The 21,084-nt window shown below is 47.8% G+C and overlaps 1 long non-coding RNA gene across 1 annotated transcript; it reads left to right on the forward strand.

The window, feature by feature from the left end:
- Nucleotides 1-17,222: 17,222 nt before the first annotated feature.
- Nucleotides 17,223-19,855, forward strand: LOC124457499. Its single transcript, XR_006952818.1, has 3 exons — nucleotides 17,223-17,327; nucleotides 17,812-17,996; nucleotides 19,772-19,855. It is a non-coding gene; the product is annotated as an uncharacterized LOC124457499 (long non-coding RNA).
- Nucleotides 19,856-21,084: the final 1,229 nt, after the last annotated feature.

The following is a 21,084-nucleotide window of genomic DNA, read 5'->3' on the forward strand; positions in this document are numbered from 1 at the left end:
GAGCATTTACTCTACTGTATTCAGGGGTAAATACGTTGCTGTCTCCGCGTAATTCGTTTTAAAATATTGCTTTCACTCAAGGGGTATAAAATTGATAATTGTTCTCTGAATTATATGAGAACGCATTATATCGTGTATTTCATCACTTCGATTTAACTCGAACATCTTCGTTGACATACACCAAAACCAGCATGTAATCCAATTAAAATATACATTGCAAGTTATCTCTAGGGGAAATGAGGTGCGGGCATTTTCTTAGTATTGTACGAAAAGATTTTAAATTTTTCTTTCCATGGCACCACTTACGACAATATTGTTTGTATTATGTAAAGAAGTGTGTAGATAACCATGCTGCCTTTTGCGTCCGCGACAAACGTTGTTGAATGTCGGTTCATCGTGTTGTTGTATTGCACTGGTGTGTCATGTAGCTGTGGCAGAATGAATGATCTACGTTGTTAAAGTTGGTCAACTGTATTTACATTCAATTTTATACAAAGTAAGGAAAGGAGCGGAAACGGTGAAAAAATCCAGAGCTAACTTGAATCAAATACGGACGAGAAGAAAATCTCTAGAGCTTGAAGAAAGTACATCAAGACAAAAAAAATAATTCCCGTTCACAAAACGTTGCAGAGAGTGTTGCAGAGGATCAAAAGATGGAACCTGGAGCAGAAAGTCAGACTGAATATTTAATATTTTTACTCGTACTTTTATATTGGAACTTCTTATTGAATTGTATGATTTAAATTTTTCTTCAATTCCTGATGAACTATAAATATCTATAATTTGTACAAGTTCGCCGTGAACATAATAATAATTGAAATATTTACTAATTAGAACAAATGTACTTTTCGATGTCGTATTTTCTATTTGTGAAAAATTAAATTTTTATTGCCTTTTATTGCGCTCTTATGCCTTATTTTGCGCTCTTTAGCTTGGCGTTTTGTCGTGCCTCTATAACGCGGCGCGTTACCCACATCGTCCTACGTCATGTTGTCAACAAAACTAGCTCGGCGTAGGTGTTTGAACGCCCACAAAATTGAGCTTGGGGTCATTCAAAAGATCCATCTAAGATCGATCTTCTCGGATCGATCTTAAAGTGAGCTAAGTGTGAACAGGCCCCGAGTATGATTGTGTGATGTTGTGTGATGTATCACAAGATTGATAGCCAAAGTAGCAAAAAATATATTGCGCGTCAGAAATCAGATATCATTCAGAAATCAGGGACTTCCCCAAACGCTGTTTTCATGGAATGCAATTAGCATCGACTGAATGAATGTGATTGGTGCAATTAGTGATCTTACTGACTTCTTGTCATTCCAAGGCACTGCCTTATATAAAGACCTCCGTTGGATTGGAACATAATTCAGTGGTAGCTGGCTTGTGACAGAGCATCTCCTCGTCGAAAGCCACATTTGTTTGTAAAGTTTGTGAATCACATTAGCATATGCAAAATAAAGATATGAACAAAGACGATAAAGATTCAAATTCTGAATCAAATGCGGACGAGAACAGAAATAAAGACGAACATCACGAAGGACTGGAGCATGAGCAACGTGACGAAAACAATTCCCTCGAAGAAAACGTTCTGCAGGAGAATCTTGTAGAAGATCAAGTAGGGATGAAATCAAACGTTGACAGTTATGCTGAACTTTTTAATATCTTGCTTGAGGTTTTATATTTGGACTTTAGTGTTGAAATATATGATTTAAATCTACCATCAATTCCTGATGAACTGTAAGTTTGACTATATGTGTAGAAATATTTTATTTATAGAAACGTACAAATGTAGAAATGTAGAAATATTTTATTTATAGAAATGCAGAAATGTAGAAATGTACAAACCATGGAATTCAAATTTGTTAAAATAACTAATTAGATAGAATGAACTCTCTCGCGTCTGTAAAATAAGTAAATTTGTGTAGCTGACTTTGACGGCGTAGCTCACTTTGACGGCGTAGCTCACTTTGACGGCGTAGCTGACTTTGAAGGCGTAGCTCACTTTGACGGCGTAGCTGACTTTGACGGCGTAGCTCACTTTGACGGCGTAGCTGACTTTGAAGGCGTAGCTCACTGACGGCGTAGCTCGCGACGGCGTAGCTCACTTTGACGGCGTAGCTCACTTTCACGGCGTAGCTCATTTTGACGGCGTAGCTCACTTTGACGGCGTAGCTCACTTTCACGGCGTAGCTCACTTTGACGGCGCAGCTGACTTTCACGGCGTAGCTCACTTGCAACGGCGTAGCTGACTTTGACAGTATCGCCGCAACAGCGTAGCTCACTGACAGCGTAGCTGACTTTGAAGGCGTAGCTGACTTTGACGGCGTAGCTCACTTTGACGGCGTAGCTGACTGACGGCGTAGCTCCGCTGACAGCGTAGCTGACTTTGACAATGTGACTTTCGAAGGCGTAGCTCACTTTGACGGCGTAGCTGACTTTGAAGGCGTAGCTGACTTTGACAGCGTAGCTCGCTGACGGCGTAGCTGACTTTGACAGCGTAGCTGACTTTGAAGGCATGTGGCTTTGACGGCGTAGCTCACTTTGACAGCGTAGCTCCGCGCAACGGCGTAGCTGACTTTGACGGCGTAGCTCACTTGCAACGGCGTAGCTGACTTTGACGAGCTCCGCTGACGGCGTAAGCTCACTGAAGGTAGCTCCGCTGACGGCGTACTCCGCTGACAGCGTAGCTCCGCTGACGGCGTAGCTCGCTGACGGCGTAAGCTCCGCTGACAGCGTAGCTCACTGACAGCGTAGCTCCGCTGACGGCGTAGTATGACTGACAGCGTAGCGCTTACAACGGCTGACTTTGACGGCGTAGCTCACTTTGAAGGCGTAGCTCACTGACAGCGTAGCTGACTTTGACGGCGTAGCTCGCTGACGGCAGTTGACTTTGACGGCGTGGCTCACTGAAGAGCGTAGCTCCGCTGACAGCGTAGCTGACTTTACGGCGTAGTAACTCCGCTGACAACGGATTGACTTTGACGGCGTAGCTCGCTGAGCGTAGCTCACTTCACGGCGTAGCTGACTTTGACGGCGTAGCTGACTTTGACAGCGTAATCACTTGCAACAGCGTAGCTGACTTTGACGGCGTAGCTCCGCTTTGACGGCGTAGCTCACTTTCACGGTAGCTGACTTTCACGGCGTAGCTCCGCGACGGCGTAGCTCGCTTTGACAGCGTAGCTCACTTTGACGGCGTAGCTCACTGACGGCGTAGCTGACTTTCACGGCGTAGCTGACTTTGACGGCGTAGCTCACTTTGACGGCGTAGCTGACTTTCGGCGGCCTCACTTTCACGGCGTAGCTCACTTTCACGGCGTAGCTGACTTTGACGGCGTAGCTCACTTTGACGGCGTAGCTGACTTTGACGGCGTAGCTCACTTTGACGGCGTAGCTGACTTTCACGGCGTAGCTCACTTTCACGGCGTAGCTCACTTTCACGGCGTAGCTGACTTTGACGGCGCAGCTCACTTTGACGGCGTAGCTCACTTTGACGGCGTAGCTCACTTGCAACGGCGTAGCTCACTTTGACGGCGTAGCTCACTTTGACAGCGTGGCTGACTTCAACGGCGTAGCTCACTTTGACAGCGTAGCTCCGCTGACAGCGCGTAGCTGACTTTGACGGCGTAGCTCCTTTGACAGGCGTAGCTCACTTTGACGGCGTAGCTCGCTTTGACGGCGTAGCTCGCTGACGGCGGCGTAGCTCGCTGACGGCGTAGCTCACTTTGACGGCGTAGCTCACGCAACAGCGTAGCTGACTTTGACGGCGTAGCTCACTGACGGCGTAGCTCTGCTGACGACGTAGCTCACTTTGACAGCGTAGCTCGCTGACGGCGTAGCTGACTTTGACAGCGTAATGACTTTGACGGCGTAGCTCGCTTTGACAGCGTAGCTCCTTTGACAGCGTAGCTCACTTTGACGGCGGCTCCGCTGACAGTAGCTGACTTTGAAGGCGTAGCTCACTTTGAAGCGTAGCTCACTTTGACAGCGTAGCTGACTTTGAAGGCGTAGCTCCGCTGACGGCGTATCGCTGACAGCGTAGCTCACTGACGAGCGTAGCTCACTGACGGCGTAGCTCACTTTGACGGCGTAGCTCCGCTGACGGCGTAGCTCCGCTGACAGCGTAGGCTCACTGAAGGCGTAGCTCACTTTGAAGGCGTAGCTCCGCTGACAGCGTAGCTGCTGAAGGCGTAGCTCACTTTCACGGCGTAGCTGACTTTGACGGCGTAGCTGACTTTGACGGCGTAGCTCAGCTTGACAGTTGACTTTGACGGCGTAGCTCGCTGAAGGCGTAGCTCACTTTCACGGCGTAGCTGACTTTGACGGCGCAATGACTTTGACAGCGTAGCTCCGCTGACAGCGTAGCTCACGCTGACGGCGTAGCTCCGCTGACAGCGTAGCTCCGCTGACGGCGTAGCTCCGCTGACGGCGTAGCTTTTGACGGCGTAGCTCACTTCCTGGCGTGTAACTTTGACGGCGTAGCTCACTGACGGCGTAGCTCCGCTGACAGCGTAGCTCACTTCTCACAGCGTAGCTGACTTTGACATAGCTGACTTTGACAGCGTAGCTCACTTTGACGGCGTAGCTCGCTGACGGCGTAGCTCACTTTCACGGCGTAGCTCAGCTGACGGCGTAGCGACTTTGACGGCGTAGCTCACTTTGACGGCGTAGCTCACTTTGACGGCGCAGCTCACTTTGACGGCGTAGCTCACTTTGACGGCGTAGCTCACTTGCAACGGCGTAGCTGACTTTGACGGCGTAGCTCGCCGCAACGGCGGCTGACTTTCAGGGGTAGCTGACTTTGACGGCGTAGCTCACTGACGGCGTATCCTTTGACGAGCGTAGCTCAGCTTTGGCGTAGCTCGCTGACGGCGTAGCTCACTGACAGCGTAGCTCCTTTGACGGCGTAGCTCACTTTCTGACGTAGCTCACTTTCCAGCGTAATCACTTTGACAGCGTAGCTCACTTTGACGGCGTAGCTCGCTGACAGGCAGTTGACTTTGACGGCGTAGCTCACTTTGAAGGCGTAGCTCACTTTCACGGCGTAGCTGACTTTGACGGCGTAGCTCACTTTGACGGCGTAGCTGACTTTCACGGCGTAGCTCACTTTCACGGCGTAGCTCACTTTGACGGCGCAGCTGACTTTGACGGCGTAGCTCACTTTGACGGCGAAGCTGACTTTGACGGCGTAGCTCACTTTCACGGCGTAGCTCACTTTGGCGTAGCTCGCTGACAGCGTAGCTCACTTTGACGGCGTAGCTCACTTTCGGCGTAGCTCACTTTCCGGCGTGGCTGACTCACGGCGTAGCTGACTTTCACAGCGTAGCTGACTTTCACGGGTAGCTGACTTTTGACAGCGTAGCTGACTTTCACGGTGTAGCTGACTTTCACGGCGTAGCTGACTTTCACGGCGTAGCTGACTTTCACGGCGTAGCTGACTTTCACGGCGTAGCTGACTTTCACGGCGTAGCTCACTTTGACGGCGTAGCTCACTTTGACGGCGTAGTTGACTTTGACGGCGTAGCTCACTTTGAAGGCGTAGCTCACTTTGACGGCGTAGCTTACTTTGAAGGCGTAGCTCACTTTGACGGCGTAGCTGACTTTTGACGGCGTAGCTCACTTTGACGGCGTAGCTCACTTTGACGGCGTAGCTGACTTTGACGGCGTAGCTCACTTTGACGGCGTAGCTCACTTTGACGGCGCAGCTGACTTTGACGGCGTAGCTGACTTTGACGGCGTAGCTGACTTTCACGGCGTAGCTCACTTGCGACAATAGCTCACTTCCAGCGTAGCTGACTTTCTGGCATAGCTCACTTACACAGCGTAGCTCACTGACAGCGTAGCTGACTTTCTGACGTAGCTCGCTGACGGCGTAGCTCACTTTGACAGCGTAGCTCCGCTGACAGCGTATTGACTTTGACGGCGTAGCTCGCTTGACGGCGTAGCTCACGCTGACAGCGTAGCTCACTTTGAAGGCGTAGCTCACGCTGACAGCGTAGCTCACTTTCTGGCGTAGCTCACTTGCAACGGCGTAGCTCCGCTGACAGCGTAGCTCACTTTGACGGCGTAGCTCGCGTGACGGCTCACTTTGACGGCTTAGTTGACTTTGACGGCGTAGCTGACTTGCAACGGCGCAGCTGACTTGCAACGGCGTAGCTGACTTTGACGGCGTAACCGCTTTGACAGCGTAGCTCACTTTGACAGCGTAGCTCACTTTCGGCGTAGCTCACTTTCCGGCGTAGCTCACTTTGACGCGTAGCTCCGCTGACAGCTTAGTTGACTTTGACAGCGTAGCTCGCTGACAGCGTAGCTCGACAGCGCAGCTCGCTGACAGCGTAGCTCACTTTGACGTAGCTCAGCGACGGCGTAGCTCACTTTGACGGCTTAGTTGACTTTGACGGCGTAGCTCACTTTGAAGGCGTAGCTCACTTTCACGGCGTAGCTGACTTTGACGGCGCAGCTGACTTTGACGGCGTAGCTGACTTTGAAGGCGTAGCTCACTTTCACGGCGTAGCTCACTTTGACGGCGTAGCTCACTGACGGCGTAGCTGACTTTGAAGGCGCAGCTCGCTGACAGCGTAGCTCACTTTGAAGGCGTAGCTCGCTTTCGCAGCGTAGCTCGCTGACGGCGTAGCTCACTTTGACGGCGTAGCTGACTTTGAAGGCGTAGCTCCGCTGACGGCGTAGCTCACTGACGAGCGTAGCTCACTTTGACAGGCGTCGCTTTCACGGCGTAGCTCACTTTCACGGCGTAGCTCACTGACGGCGTAGCTCACTGACGGCGTAGCTCACTTTGACGGCGTAGCTCACTTTGACGGCGTAGCTCACTTTGACGGCGTAGCTCACTTTGACGGCGTAGCTCACTTTGACAGCGTAGCTGACTTTCACGGCGTAGCTGACTTTGACAGCGTAGCTCCGCTGACGGCGTAGCTCACTTTCACGGCGTAGCTGACTTTCTGGCGTAGCTGACTTTGACGGCGTAGCTCCGCTGACGGCGTAGCTGACTTTCCTGGCGTAGCTGACTTTCCGCAGCCATGTGACTTTGACAGCGTGGCTTTCACAGCGTAATGACTTTCTGGCGTAGCTGACTTTCTGGCGGCAGCTGACTTTCTGGCGTAGCTCACTTTGACAGCGTAGCTCACTGACGGCTGAGCTCCGCTGACAGCGTAGCTCGCTGACAGCGTAGCTCCGCTGAAGGCGTAGCGCTCCGCTGACGGCGTAGCTCACTTTGACAGCGTAGCTCCGCGACGGCGTAGCTCACTTTGACAGCGTAGCTCGCTGACGGCGTAGTTGACTTTGACGGCGTAGCTGACTTTGGCGGCGTAGCTCACTGACAGCGTAGCTGACTTTCCGGCGTAGCTCACTTTGACAGTAGCTCACTTTGATGGCGCTGACTTTGAAGGCGTAGCTCACTTTGACGGCGGTTGACTGACGGCGTAGTTGACTTTGACGGCGTAGCTCCGCTGACGGCGTAGCTGACTTTCAGCGTAGCTCGCTGACGGCGTAGCTCACTTTGATGGCGCAATGACTTTGAAGGCGTAGCTCGCTGACAGCGTAGCTGACTTTCTGGCGTAGCTCACTTTGACAGCGTAGCTCCGCTGACGGCGTTTCCGCTGACAGCGTATTGACTTTGACGGCGTAGCTCCGCTGGTAGCTCACTTTCCGGCGTAGCTGACTTTGACAGCGCAGCTGACTTTGACAGCGTAGCTGACTTTGAGCGTAGCTCACTTTGACGGCGTAGCTCACTTTGACAGCGTAGCTCACTTTGACGGCGTAGCTCAGCTTTGACAGCGTAGCTCACTTTGACAGCGTAATGCTCGCTGACAGCGTAGCTCGCTGACGGCGTAGCTCGCTTTGAAGGCGTAGCTCACTTTCACGGCGTAGCTCCGCTTTGACAGCGTAGCTCGCTTTGACGGCGTAGCTCCGCTGACGGCGTAGCTCGCTGACGGCGTAGCTCCGCTGACGGCGTAGCTCCGCTGACGGCGTAGCTCCGCTGAAGGCGTAGCTCACTTTCTGCGGCGTAGCTCGCTGACAGCGTAGCTCGCTGACAGCGTAGCTGACTTTGAAGGCGTAGCTCACTTTGACGGCGTAGCTCGCTGACAGCGCAGCTGACTTTGACAATAGCTGACTTTGACAGCGTAGCTGACTTTGACAGCGTAGCGACTTTCAATAGCTCGCTGACGGCGTAGCTCGCTGACAGCGTAAGCTCACTTTGACGGCGTAGCTCACTTTGACGGCGTAGCTCACTTTGAAGGCGTAGCTCACTTTGACGGCGAAGCTGACTTTGACGGCGTAGCTCACTTTCCTGGCGTAGCTCACTTTCTGGCGTAGCTCACTTTGACGGCGTAGCTCACTTTGACAGCGTAGCTCACTTTCTGGGCGTAGCTCACTTTCACGGCGTAGCTCACTTTCTGGCGTAGCTGACTTTCACGGCGTGTGACTTTCACGGCGTAGCTGACTTTCTGGGTAGCTGACTTTTGACAGCGTAGCCTTTCACGGTGTGACTTTAACGGCGTAGCTGACTTTCTGGCGTAGCTGACTTTCCGGCGTAGCTGACTTTCCTGCGTAGCTGACTTTCCACGGCGTAGCTCGCTGACAGCGTAGCTCACTTTGACGGCGTAGTTGACTTTGACGGCGTAGCTCACTTTGAAGGCGTAGCTCACTTTGACGGCGTAGCTGACTTTGAAGGCGTAGCTCACTTTGACGGCGTAGCTGACTTTGACGGCGTAGCTCCGCTGACGGCGTAGCTCACTTTGACGGCGTAGCTGACACGCGTAGCTCACTTTGACGGCGTAGCTCACTTTGACGGCGCAGCTGACTTTGACGGCGTAGCTGACTTTCACGGCGTAGCTGACTTTCACGGCGTATCACGCACAACAGCGTAGCTGACTGACAGCGTAGCTGACTTTGACGGCGTAGCTGACTTTTGACGGCGTAGCTGACTTTGACGGCGTAGCTGACTTTGACGGCGTAGCTGACTTTCACGGCGTAGCTCGCGCTGACAGCGTAGCTGACTTACAACAGCGTAGCTCGCTGACGGCGTAGCTGACTTTCTGGCGTAGCTCGCTGACGGCGTAGCTGACTTTGACGGCGTAGCTCACTTTCGGCGTAGCTCGCGCAACAGCGTAGCTCACTGACGGCGTAGCTCACTTGCAACGGCGTAGCTGACTTTGACGGCGTAGCTGACTTTCCGGCGTAGCTCCGCTGACAGCGTAGCTGACTTTCACGGCGTAGCTCACTTTGACGGCGTAGCTCGCTGACGGCGTAGCTGACTTTCCCGTAGCTCACTTTGACGGCGTAGCTGACTTTTGACAGCGTAACCGCTGACAGCGTAGCTCACTGACAGCGTAGCTCACTTTCACGGCGTAGCTCACTTGCAACGGCGTAGCTGACTTGCAACGGCGTAGCTGACTTTGACGGCGTAGCTCACTTTGACGGCGTAGCTCCGCTGACGGCGGCTCCTTTGACGGCGTAAGCTCACTTGCAACGGCGTAGCTCACTTTGACGGCGTATGCTGACGGCGTAGCTCGCACGACAGCGTAGCTCACTTTCAACGGCGTAGCTCGCTTTGACAGCGTAGCTCACTTTGACAGCGGCTCATTGCAACAGCGTAGCTGACTTTGACAGCGTAGCTGACTTTCACGGCGTAGCTCCGCTGACAGTAGCTCACTTTCTGGCGTAGCTCATGCAACAGCGTAGCTCACTGACGGCGTAGCTCACTGAAGGCGTATCTCTTTGACAGCGTAGCTCCGCTGACAGCGTAGCTGACTTTCCGCAGCGTAGCTCTTTGACAGCGTAGCTCGCTGACGGCGTAGCTCACTTTGAAGGCGTAGCTCACTTTGACGGCGTAGCTCGCGACGGCGTAGCTCACTTTGACGGCGTAGCTCGCTGACGGCGTAGCTCACTTTGAAGCTCACTTTGAAGCGTAGCTCACTTTCACGTGGCTCACTTTGAAGGCGTAGCTCACTTTGACGGCGCAGCTGACTTTCGGCAATCACTGACAGCGTAGCTGACTTTCTGGCGGCGTAGCTCACTTTGACAGCGTAGCTCACTTGCAACGGCGTAGCTCACTTGCAACGGCGCAGCTCACTGACAGCGCAGCTGACTTTGGCGCAATCCGCTGACGGCGTAGCTGACTTTCTGACGTAGCTCGCTGACAGCGTAGCTCGCTTGCAACAGCGTAGCGCTTTGACGGCGTAGCTCCGCTGACGGCGTAGCTGACTTTGACGGCGTAGCTGACTTTGACGGCGTAAGCTCGCTTTGACGGCGTAGCTCACTTTCCTGCGTAGCTGACTTTCCGGCGTAGCTGACTTTGACGGCGTAGCTCGCTGACGAGCGTAGCTGACTTTCACGGCGTAGCTGACTTTCTGGCGTAGCTGACTTTGACAGCGTAGCTGACTTTCCTGGCGTAGCTGACTTTCACGGCGTGCTGACTTTCTGGCGTAGCTGACTTTCACGGCGTAGCTCCGCTGACGGCGTAGCTCACGCTGACGGCGTAGCTCGCTGACGGCGTAGCTCACTTTGACGGCGTAGCTCGCTGAAGGCGTAGCTCGCTTTGACAGCGTAGCTCACTTTGACGGCGTAGCTCACTTTGACGGCGGCTCACGCTGACGGCGTAGCTCGCTGACGGCGTAGCTCCTTTGACGGCGTAGCTCTTTTTGACAGCGTAGCTCGCTGACAGCGTAGCTCCGCTGACAGCGCAGCTGACTTTGACAGCGTAGCTGACTTTGACAGCGCAATGACTTTGACGGCGTAGCTCCGCTGACAGCGTAGCTCGCTGACAGCGCAGCTGACTTTGAAGGCGTAGCTCACTGACGGCGTAGCTGACTTTCCTGCGGCAGCTCCGCTGACGGCGTAGCTCGCTGACGGCGCAGCTGACTTTGAAGGCGTAGCTCGCGACGGCGTAGGCTTTCCACGGCGTAGCTCCGTGACAATAGCTCGCCTGACGGCGTAAGCTCACTTTGACAACCAGTTGACTTTGACGGCGTAGCTCGCCTGAAGGCGTAGCTCACTTTCACGGCGTGCTGACTTTGACAGCGCAGCTGACTTTGGCAATGTAGCTGACGAAGGCGTAGCTCACTGGCGTAAGCTCCGCTGACGGCGTAGCTCACTCGACAGCGTAGTGACTTTGAAGGCGCAGCTCACGCTGACAGCGTAGCTCGCTGAAGGCAATAGCTCACTTTCACGGCGTAGCTCGCTGACAGCGTAGCTCACTGACGGCGTAGCTGACTTTGAAGGCGTAGCTCGCGCTGACAGCGTAGCTCACTTTGACGGCGTAGCTCACTTTGACGGCGTAGCTCACTTCCTGGCGTAGCTCACTGACAGCGTAGCTCGCTTTGACAGTAGCTCACTTTGACAGCGTAGCTCACTTTGACGGCGTAGCTCACTTTGACGGCGTAGCTCCTTTGACGGCGTAGCTCGCTGACAGCGTAGCTCACTGACAGCGTGTGACTTTCACACGTAGCTGACTTTGACGGCGTAGCTCCGCTGACGGCGTAGCTCACTTTCACAGCGTAGCTGACTTTCCTGGCGTAGCTGACTTTGACGGCGTAGCTCGCTTTGACAGCGTAGCTGACTTTCTGGCGTAGCTGACTTTCACAGCGTAGCTGACGACAGCGTAGCTGACTTTCAACGTAGCTGACTTTCACGGCGTAGCTGACTTTCACAGCGTAGCTGACTTTCGGCGTAGCTCGCTGACGGCGTAGCTCGCTGACAGCGTAGCACTTTGACGGCGTAGCTCACTTTGAAGGCGTAGCTCACTTTGACAGCGTAGCTCCGCTGACAGTAGCTCACTGACGGCGTAGCTCGCTTTGACAGCGTAGCTCCGCTGACGGCGTAGCTCACTTTGACGGCGTAGCTCACTTTTGACGGCGTAGCTCACTTTGACAGCGTAGCTCACTGACGGCGCAGCTGACTTTGACGGCGTAGCTGACTTTGACGGCGCAGCTGACTTTGACGGCGTAGCTCACTTTGACGGCGTAGCTCACTTTGACGGCGTAGCTCACTTTGACGGCGTAGCTCACTTTGAAGGCGTAGCTCCGCTGACGGCGTAGCTCACGCTGAAGGCGTAGCTCCGCTGACAGCGTAGCTCACTTTGAAGGCGTAGCGCTCACGCTGACGTAGCTCGCTGACGGCGTAGCTCACTTTGAAGGCGTAGCTCACGCTGACGGCGTAGCTCCGCTGAGGCGTAGCTCCGCTGACGGCGTAGCTCACTTTCCTGTAGCTCACTTTCCTGGCGTAGCTGAGCTGATGACGTAGCTCACTTTGGCAATAGCTCACTCGTGACGAGCGTAGCTGACTTTGACGGCGTAGCTCACTTTGACGGCGTAAACTCGCTGACGGCGTTTCGCTTTGACGGCGTAGCTCCGCTGACAGCGCAGCTGACTTTGACAGCGTATCGCGACGGCGTATCGCTGACGACAGCAGCTGACTTTGACGGCGTAGCTGACTTTGACCAGCGTAGCTCACTGACGGCGTAGCTCGCTGACGGCGTAGCTGACTTTGACGGCGTAGCTCACTTTGAAGGCGTAGCTCACTTTGACGGCGTAGCTCACTTTGACGGCGTAGCTCACTTTGACGGCGAAGCTGACTTTGACGTTAGCTCACTGACGGCGTAGCGCTCACTTTGACAGCGTAGCTCGCTGACAGGCGAAGCTGACTTTGACGGCGTAGCACTTTCCACGGCGTAGCTCACTTTCGGCGTAGCTCGCTGACGGCGTAGCTCAGCTGACGGCGTAGCTCACTTTCAGGCGTAGCTCACTTTCCTGGCGTAGCTCACTTTCTGGCGTAGCTGACTTTCACGGCGTAGCTGACTTTCTGACGTAGCTGACTTTCCTGGGTAGCTGACTTTTGACAGCGTAGCTGACTCACGGTGTAGCTGACTTTCACGGCGTAGCTGACTTTCCGGCGTAGCTGACTTTCCTGGCGATGGCTGGCTCACGGCGTGTGACTTTCCGGCGTAGCTCACTTTGACGGCGTAGCTCCGCTGACAGCGTAGTTGACTGACGGCGTAGCTCACTTTGAAGCGTAGCTCCGCGGCAATAGCTCACTGAAGGCGTAGCTCCGCTGACGGCATGTGACTTTTGACAGCGTAGCTCACTGACAGCGTAGCTCCTTTGACAGCGTGTGACTTTGACGGCGTAGCTCACTTGACGGCGTGCTCCGCGGCAGCTGACTGACGGTAGCTGACTTTGACAGCGTGCTGACTTTAACGCTGCTGGCTTTGACAACGTAACTGACTTTAGCCGTGTAACTTTGACAGCAAGCTGACTTTGCACAGCGTGATCACTGACAGCGTGAACTTTGACGGCGTAGCTGACTTGACGCATGACTTTGACAGCGTAGCGACTGACAACGCAAAGCTGCAACAACATGCTGACTTTGACAGCGTAGTTGACTTTGACGGCAGTAGCTCCTTTGACGGCGTAGTCCGCACTGACGGCGTAGCTCACTTTTGACGGCGTAGCTCACTTTGACGGCGTAGCTCACTTTCACGGCGTAGCTCACTTTCACGGCGTAGCTCACTTTCACGGCGTAGCTGACTTTCACGGCGTAGCTGACTTTCACGGGGTAGCTGACTTTTGACAGCGTAGCTGACTTTCACGGTGTAGCTGACTTTCACGGCGTGACTTTCCGGCGTAGCTGACTTTCACGGCGTAGCTGACTTTCTGGCGTAGCTGACTTTCACGGCGTAGCTCACTTTGACGGCGTAGCTCACTTTGACGGCGTAGTTGACTTTGACGGCGTAGCTCACTTTGAAGGCGTAGCTCCGCTTTGACGGCGTAAGCTTGCTGAAGGCGTAGCTCGCTTTGACGTAGCTGACTTTGACGGCGTAGCTCCGCTGACGGCGTAGCTCGCTGACAGCGTAATCTCGCTGACGGCGTAGCTCCTTTGCTGACAGCGTAGCTGACGACAGCAGCTGACTTTGACGGCGTAGCTGACTTTGACGGCGTAGCTGACTTTGACGGCGCAGCTGACTTTGACGGCGTAGCTGACTTTGACGGCGTAGCTGACTTTGACGGCGCAGCTGACTTTGACGGCGTAAGATCCGCTGACGGCGTAGCTGACTTTGACAGCGTAGCTGACTTTGACGGCGCAATGACTTTGACAGCGTAGCTGACTGACAGCGCAACTGACTTTGACGGCGTAGCTGACTGACAGCGTAGTTGACTTTGACGGCGTAGCTCTGACGGCGTAATCGCTGACAGCGTAAAGCTCCGCTGACAGCGTAGCTCACTGACAGCGTCCTGACAGCGTAGCTCCACTGACGGCGTAGCTCACTTGACGGCGCAGTGACTTTGACAAGCGTGGCTGACTTTGACGGCGTAGCTCACTTTCACAGCGTAGCTGACTTTCCGGCGTAGCTGACTTTCACAGCGTAGCTGACTTTCACGGCGTAGCTGACTTTTTGACAGCGTAGCTGACTTTCCTGGCGTAGCGACTTTCAGGCGTAGCTGACTTTCCTGGCGTAGCTGACTTTCACGGCGTAGCTGACTTTAACAGCGTAGCTCGCTGACGGCGTAGCTCGCTGACGGCGTAGCTCACTTTGACAGCGTAGCTCAGCTGACGGCGCAGCTCCGCTTTGACGGCGCAGCTGACTTTGACAGCGTAATGACTTTGACGGCGCTGACTGACAGCGCAACTGACTTTGACGGCGTAGCTGACTTTGAAGGCGTAGCTCCGCTGACGGCGTAGTTGACTTTGACGGCGTAGCTGACTGAAGGCAGCTGACTTTGACGGCGTAGTTGACTTTGACGTAGCTCACTTTGAAGGCGTAGCTCACTGACAGCGTAGCTCACTTTGACAGCGTAGCTCACTTTGACAGCGTAGCTCACTTTGAAGTAACTCACTGACGGCGTAGCTGACTTTGACGGCGTAGTTGACTTTGACGGCGTAGCTGACTTTCACGGCGTAGCTGACTTTCACGGCGTAGCTGACTTTGACGGCGTAGCTCACTTTGACGGCGTAGCTCACTTTGAAGGCGTAGCTGACTTTCACGGCGTAGCTGACTTTGAAGGCGTAGCTCACTTTGACGGCGTAGCTCACTTTGACGGCGCAGCTGACTTTGACGGCGTAGCTGACTTTGACGGCGTAGCTGACTTTGACGGCGTAGCTGACTTTGAATTCACTTCACTTTTGAATTCAAGCCCGTACAGGGCTTTGCTATTGAATTCACTTCACTCTTGTTGAGCGTTTGTGATTAAAAGTTTATTTATTGCTTCAAATTGTTATCAGAGCTACAAAATTTCGATAATGATTTCACGATAACGTTGCTACAATGGATTAAAACATGCAAAACAACATATGATATTATTTTTCATTTTATTCGGCGTACTTTGTGGTTTTACTCGGTTCTTTATTACATGGCAATGTTCAGTCGTCCATAGATCCAACACAAAGGAATATGCAATGTACGTGTCGTTTCTTAGTGAGATTTGGGTGAGAGCATTAAGACTTTTGGTTCTTTCTTTGATTGTATTCCATTGCTTTTGGTCGCTGAATTGGAGTCAAACAGAGCGGAAAATTGGGAGAAGAACATTGCTGTATTGTCTTATAACTACAATGTTTGGGGAGTAATTTGTTTATTTGCATTTAACCTGGAAATGTTAACGTGAAAGAACCAGAACCGAACGAAGAAAAAGTTGAAGCAATACATTCTGTGCTTGATCTTACAAGGTTTGTGCAAAATATTCATAAATTTACTGAGTTTGCGCCCTACTTTTGCGTTTACTGCAAAAATTTTCTTATACGTATGACTTTTATTTCCATTATTTAACGACAATGTTTTTTACTTTTTCAATATGAACACAATAGCCCAACATAAGACATTTAAAAAGCCATCACAATAATAAAATAAAGAAAGATTAAAGGTTTTTTAATAATACGTTTCGTCTTTAACTTAGACATCTTCAGATTAATTGAGATATAATATATACATGAGATTTTAAATACAAGCAATATTACAAGGTGTTAAATTACATGAGGGGTAGGAAGTTTAGATGAAGGAATGAAATGAGAATGGCGGTATATTAAAAAAGGTGAAGAGGATTAGTTGCCTTGGGTGTTAAGAGAGGTTTAAGTTTGGATATAAGAATGCTTTCATGAATCATAAGGTCATAATTGTCGGCTTTTTATTTTACTAAAGGAAGCCTTTTTTTATTAGAATGTAAATGCTTCGTTTGCAAAACTGTGCAAGTGTGGAGATTTCCAAGTGCGTAGATAACCCATTCACCTTCACTATTGTGAAACAATAATAAATACATTTGCGATATTAGTTGTAAATACATTTTATTATGTCATATGAACCATACCAAAGAGAGCAAAGGTAATGCTACAAGATCATAATAAGAACATCTAGATTTTAAATGGATAAGTTAATATGAAACACAGCCTTTACAACAATGACATTGAAATATAAAAATTGCAATAAACCTTCCACACTCTACTCATCACACACTCAATTTCTCATCTCTTTGAGACAGTTAGTGGAACGTTTATTGAAATTTTTGAATTTCAAAGTCAAAAAGATCTTTACTCCTTTTGAAGTATAAAAATCATTTAATATAAACAAGTTTTTTGAAAAAAGACATGTTTCGACATCTCATGATGCCATCTTCAGTATAAGTGAAATAATAGATAATACAAGGTTTTTATAAAAGTAATATGATACATAAGTTACAACAATAAAAAGGAAATAGGATAAATTAATGGGAAGAGTTCAAGCGTATTATAAACTAAATATTGTGTTGAATTTAAAAACTTGAACATTGAGGTCAGATTTAGTTTTGTTAATGTGGAGTGCTTCTTTGATTTTAAGGGAGAATGAGGTTTTGGCAGTGTCGATGATTTTGAAGCAACAGGGGGAATAGTTGGTTTTACATGAGTGAGATTTAAGATGGTGTCGGTAGATATGAGATTTAAAAACTTGATGTTCAAGTTTTTAAATTCAATACAATATGACAGATCATTGTCATTGAAATGCATCAAATTGCAATATTGCTACATAAACACAATGAGGATGAACATTTTGATGTTCACGAAAACAAGATTTAATTATTTATAGATGTTCCAAATGTGCACATCAATGTGATTATATCTTACAATAGCTGCACCAGGCCTAAATACCATACAATGATAAATAATCTTTTGAAAATTTCACTGTTTGATTGTAAACTGTTTTCTTCTTTAAGATAAATCCCATTTCACCACCAACCTATGTTGTCACGACAACTACAATGAATCGAGAAGAAGGTTTAAAAGCTTTGGAAACATCTATCAAAGTCATTGAAGAAGTCATTATGAACAAGAAAGGAACATTTGTTTTACAACAAGCTGTAAGTGTTTGGTTTATATTTCTATGAAAAGTATATTGTATCACTAAAATGACATCCCCTGGTACCTCTCATACTCATATCCTTTCGTTACCACTTCCCTAAGTACCCATGCTGTATTACAATTTACCGCTCGCGTATTTGTTAACATACGCTTTACGTGTATGTCGAGAACGATACGCGTATCATACGAGAATGAATAGTACTTTATGTTTATCTTAGGAGCTAAACATGTTTCATACAAAATGTTTTATGGTTTTTGATTGGTTATATGAAATGATCTTTAATATGTATTACATATAATTGGACAACTGTTTTTCTATTGTGTCTGTTGACATAAAATTATCAGTTTTAACAAAAATAAGCCTTCATAGAGATCAGAAATGTAAAAATCTTAAAATGATTTAAACTTATTCAGGAAAGAGGTCATTATTATATTTTATTATCCTAACTAACATTTTTATTTGACTTGATGGGGTACTCTAAGGATCACCGGAAATCTTCGGCTCGTGGTCGATGGTAATTATCGGAATTACCGGAAAAACTACGTCAGAGGTCTGGTACCGACGCGATTCTTGTCATTTCATTCTGGATAGTACGCCGTCCATCAAAGCTCCTCAGTTCGTAGATATATAAAAATTGCCAAATACCAGCTGTTATCCTTCTGTAAAAGTAAGTAAACATTCTTAGTTAATGTTAGAATGGAGTTTTGTAAATTTTGATGAATTCAGACAACAATATTCGTCGTCGTTTCCATAATGAAAGCGAAACCAATGAAAAATGTATTTGTAATTGCAACTATGTTCAACGCATTTGGGTATAATTGTGACAGTTTTCATCATACAAAGAAAATTGTGCTGGGCTGTCGTCAATAGCTTCAAATATCTATTTTTTTGACCGGTTTTATGCGCCGTATCCTGGTATCAAAACGTTGACGACCTAACATCTATGTACTTATTAGGAACGTGAAAATATTTAAACCAGTTATAACAAGGGGGCGTCAATTTCCTGAACACTTTAAACATTTCATTTATCTCAACTTTTTCGCGTAATACTTTGAAGTTTGTTCAAAAGTGCTTATGTTTCTCGAAAGTTCCCGATCAAATTTGCAAATCTGTTCGATGATTGCCAACGTTGCTCAAAATAAAAACATGAAAATCAACTGTACTAGCTTCGCATTGAAAAGTGTCGTGTTTACTAACATTAATATACAAACCACTAAAATATAGATTTGTCTGCTAGATTCAATGTCGTTCAGTTCGTATTTATATAAAATTTGTAAAATACCAGCTGTTATCCTTCTGTAAAAGTAAGTAAACATTCTTAGTTAACGTTAGAATGGAGTTTTGTAAATTTTGATGAATACGACGTCATTCACGTTGTCGTTCCAATAATAAAGCAGAAACCAAAATATTTATATGTAAATGCAACTATGTTCAATGCATTTGGGTATAATTGTGACATAATCTATTCTTTGAACGGCTCATGCATGGTGTCAAAACATAAACAACAAACATGTATACTTATAGGAAGCATGAAAGTATTTAAACCAGTTATAATAGGAGGCGTCAATTTCAAGAACACTTAACACTTTAAACATCGAAACATGTTTTATAATATTTAGTCACGCTTAGTGACAATTGTGTGATAAATTTTGAAGTATGTATTGACTCTTGCTTTGATTTTAAACAAATCTATTGCGAGGCATATAAAGTTCTCCTGAGTGCAAATAATTTAGTGTAAAAATTATCGTGTTGAAACTTTCAAAGTCATTATTATGGATCAAAAGATTACTTGTAGCTTGTTTTTAATACACTCTGAATTTTGAAAATAATTAATTCATTCTTTGGTATTTGGTTATAAATGATGTAGCCACATAGCACAAATTATCACTTCCTCTTAGCTGTGGTGCATTGGAGCATGTTACATTTGATTTAAATTTTCCGTTTGATATTTCGAAGTTTTTGCAATAGTTGAAATGTTTATCGTAAGTCCACGATCAAATTTACTTATTCGTTTGATGAAAAAATATCTCAACAAAAATTTCAATTACATGAGGCAAAATTACGCAAAATAACGTTTCCCACAACGGAAGTTTCACGTTTGTACTAAAATATACACAACACTAAAAATATATACTTTTCACAATATGCACAACACTAAAAATATATACTTTTCTGCTAGATTCAATGTCGTGAAACCTTCGTATTGCGATTCCTTCATAAGCTTTGAAGGAATTTTGATGCAAATAAATAAACGTTTACAACTGCAGCCATTGTGAATGTGAACGTATCGACTCCTCGCTTTAAATATTTGAAAGGTTTCTAATTAATGTTATTCATTTTTTCTGTGTATTTTTGTAAGAGTATCTATGATAAAATAAAGATATGATCTTATAAACATAAGTTAGAAAACATTCTTTCATAAGTATCTATGATGTTCTTTAGAATGTCTCCTTGTTTATCAAAATCAATAATGAGAGACGTCTACTCCATTTATCCACAAAAGAATAATGCTGTACCACATTACAACCAATGAATGTCTCCGTGTTTATCAAAATCAGTAATGAGAGACATCTACACCATTCATCCACAAAAGAGTAATGTTGTACCACAATACAACCAATGAATTCCTCCTTGTTTGTCAAAATCAATAATGAGAGACGTCTACACCATTTATCCACAAAAGAATAATGTTGTACCACAATACAACCAATGAATGTCTCCGTGTTTATCAAAATCAATAATGAGAGACGTCTACACCATTTATCCACAAAAGAATGTTGTACCACAATACAACCAAACGATCACTGCTATGTTCCAAAAGACCTGGCAAGTCCTTTCTAGACCTGATGTACGATATTGTGAGCTTGCTTTACATGTCGAATGAGTTGGTTGAAAAAGAGATCATGAAAAGTGAAGGAGAAAATACACTCTCTCTTATTCTGTCTCATCTTGATGATCAATCAATGACAGTTTTACTTGGAACCTACATTAAGAAATTTTTCAAATGTACTATATTTACGAATGACCCCTTTCCTCTTTTTCCGTACAATGGAAACTACCTAAACGGTTGGTTTGCAAGAATTTTCACATTTTAATGATGCAGAGAACAGAATTAATCAAGAAGTAAAGATTTTTAATGCAAGTAACAAAGATGAAGCAATTGGATGCATTAAGGAGGTTGAAAAATTAAAGAAAAACGAAGACAAAGATAATGAGTTCTATTTCCATGGCACTAATCATTCGTCTGCTCAGAATATTCTTGAGAATGGCATTAAATTAGGTAAAGGTGGTGAAAAGTGTGACTTGTCACATAGAGATGGTTTCTACATGGCAAATGATTATGAATACTCATTAACACAATATTCTAATACAACAGAAGCAGCCCTTCTCATTTTTTGTTTACGCCCAAATAATTTGAAAGGTTTCCAAGAATTGTATTTATGTGGCAAGAGCAATAGACAAGACTTTGTTGCAGTTACTCAATACTTCAGGGCTGGAAGGATAGGCTGTAAAGGCTCCATGAGCAGGGAACTATTTTCGGAATGAGAGAAGTGCGATTACATCAAATGTCCAATTACAGGTGATGGTCGTTCAGCAAATGACCAAAGGAAGATATTCTGCAGGTTTGTGTAAAGAAACACAAAATGGCTGAGACAATGAGCGGTTCTCCATCATTGGTGGGTGCAGTCTTTATAAAACCTGATTCTTAAGAGAACAATTCGTTGTTGGGTTTTGATTCATTTGCATATTGAAAA

The sequence above is a fragment of the Xenia sp. Carnegie-2017 genome, unplaced genomic scaffold (assembly GCF_021976095.1).
Source record: "Xenia sp. Carnegie-2017 unplaced genomic scaffold, XeniaSp_v1 HiC_scaffold_1, whole genome shotgun sequence".
Classification (NCBI taxonomy): Eukaryota; Metazoa; Cnidaria; class Anthozoa; order Malacalcyonacea; family Xeniidae; genus Xenia; species Xenia sp. Carnegie-2017.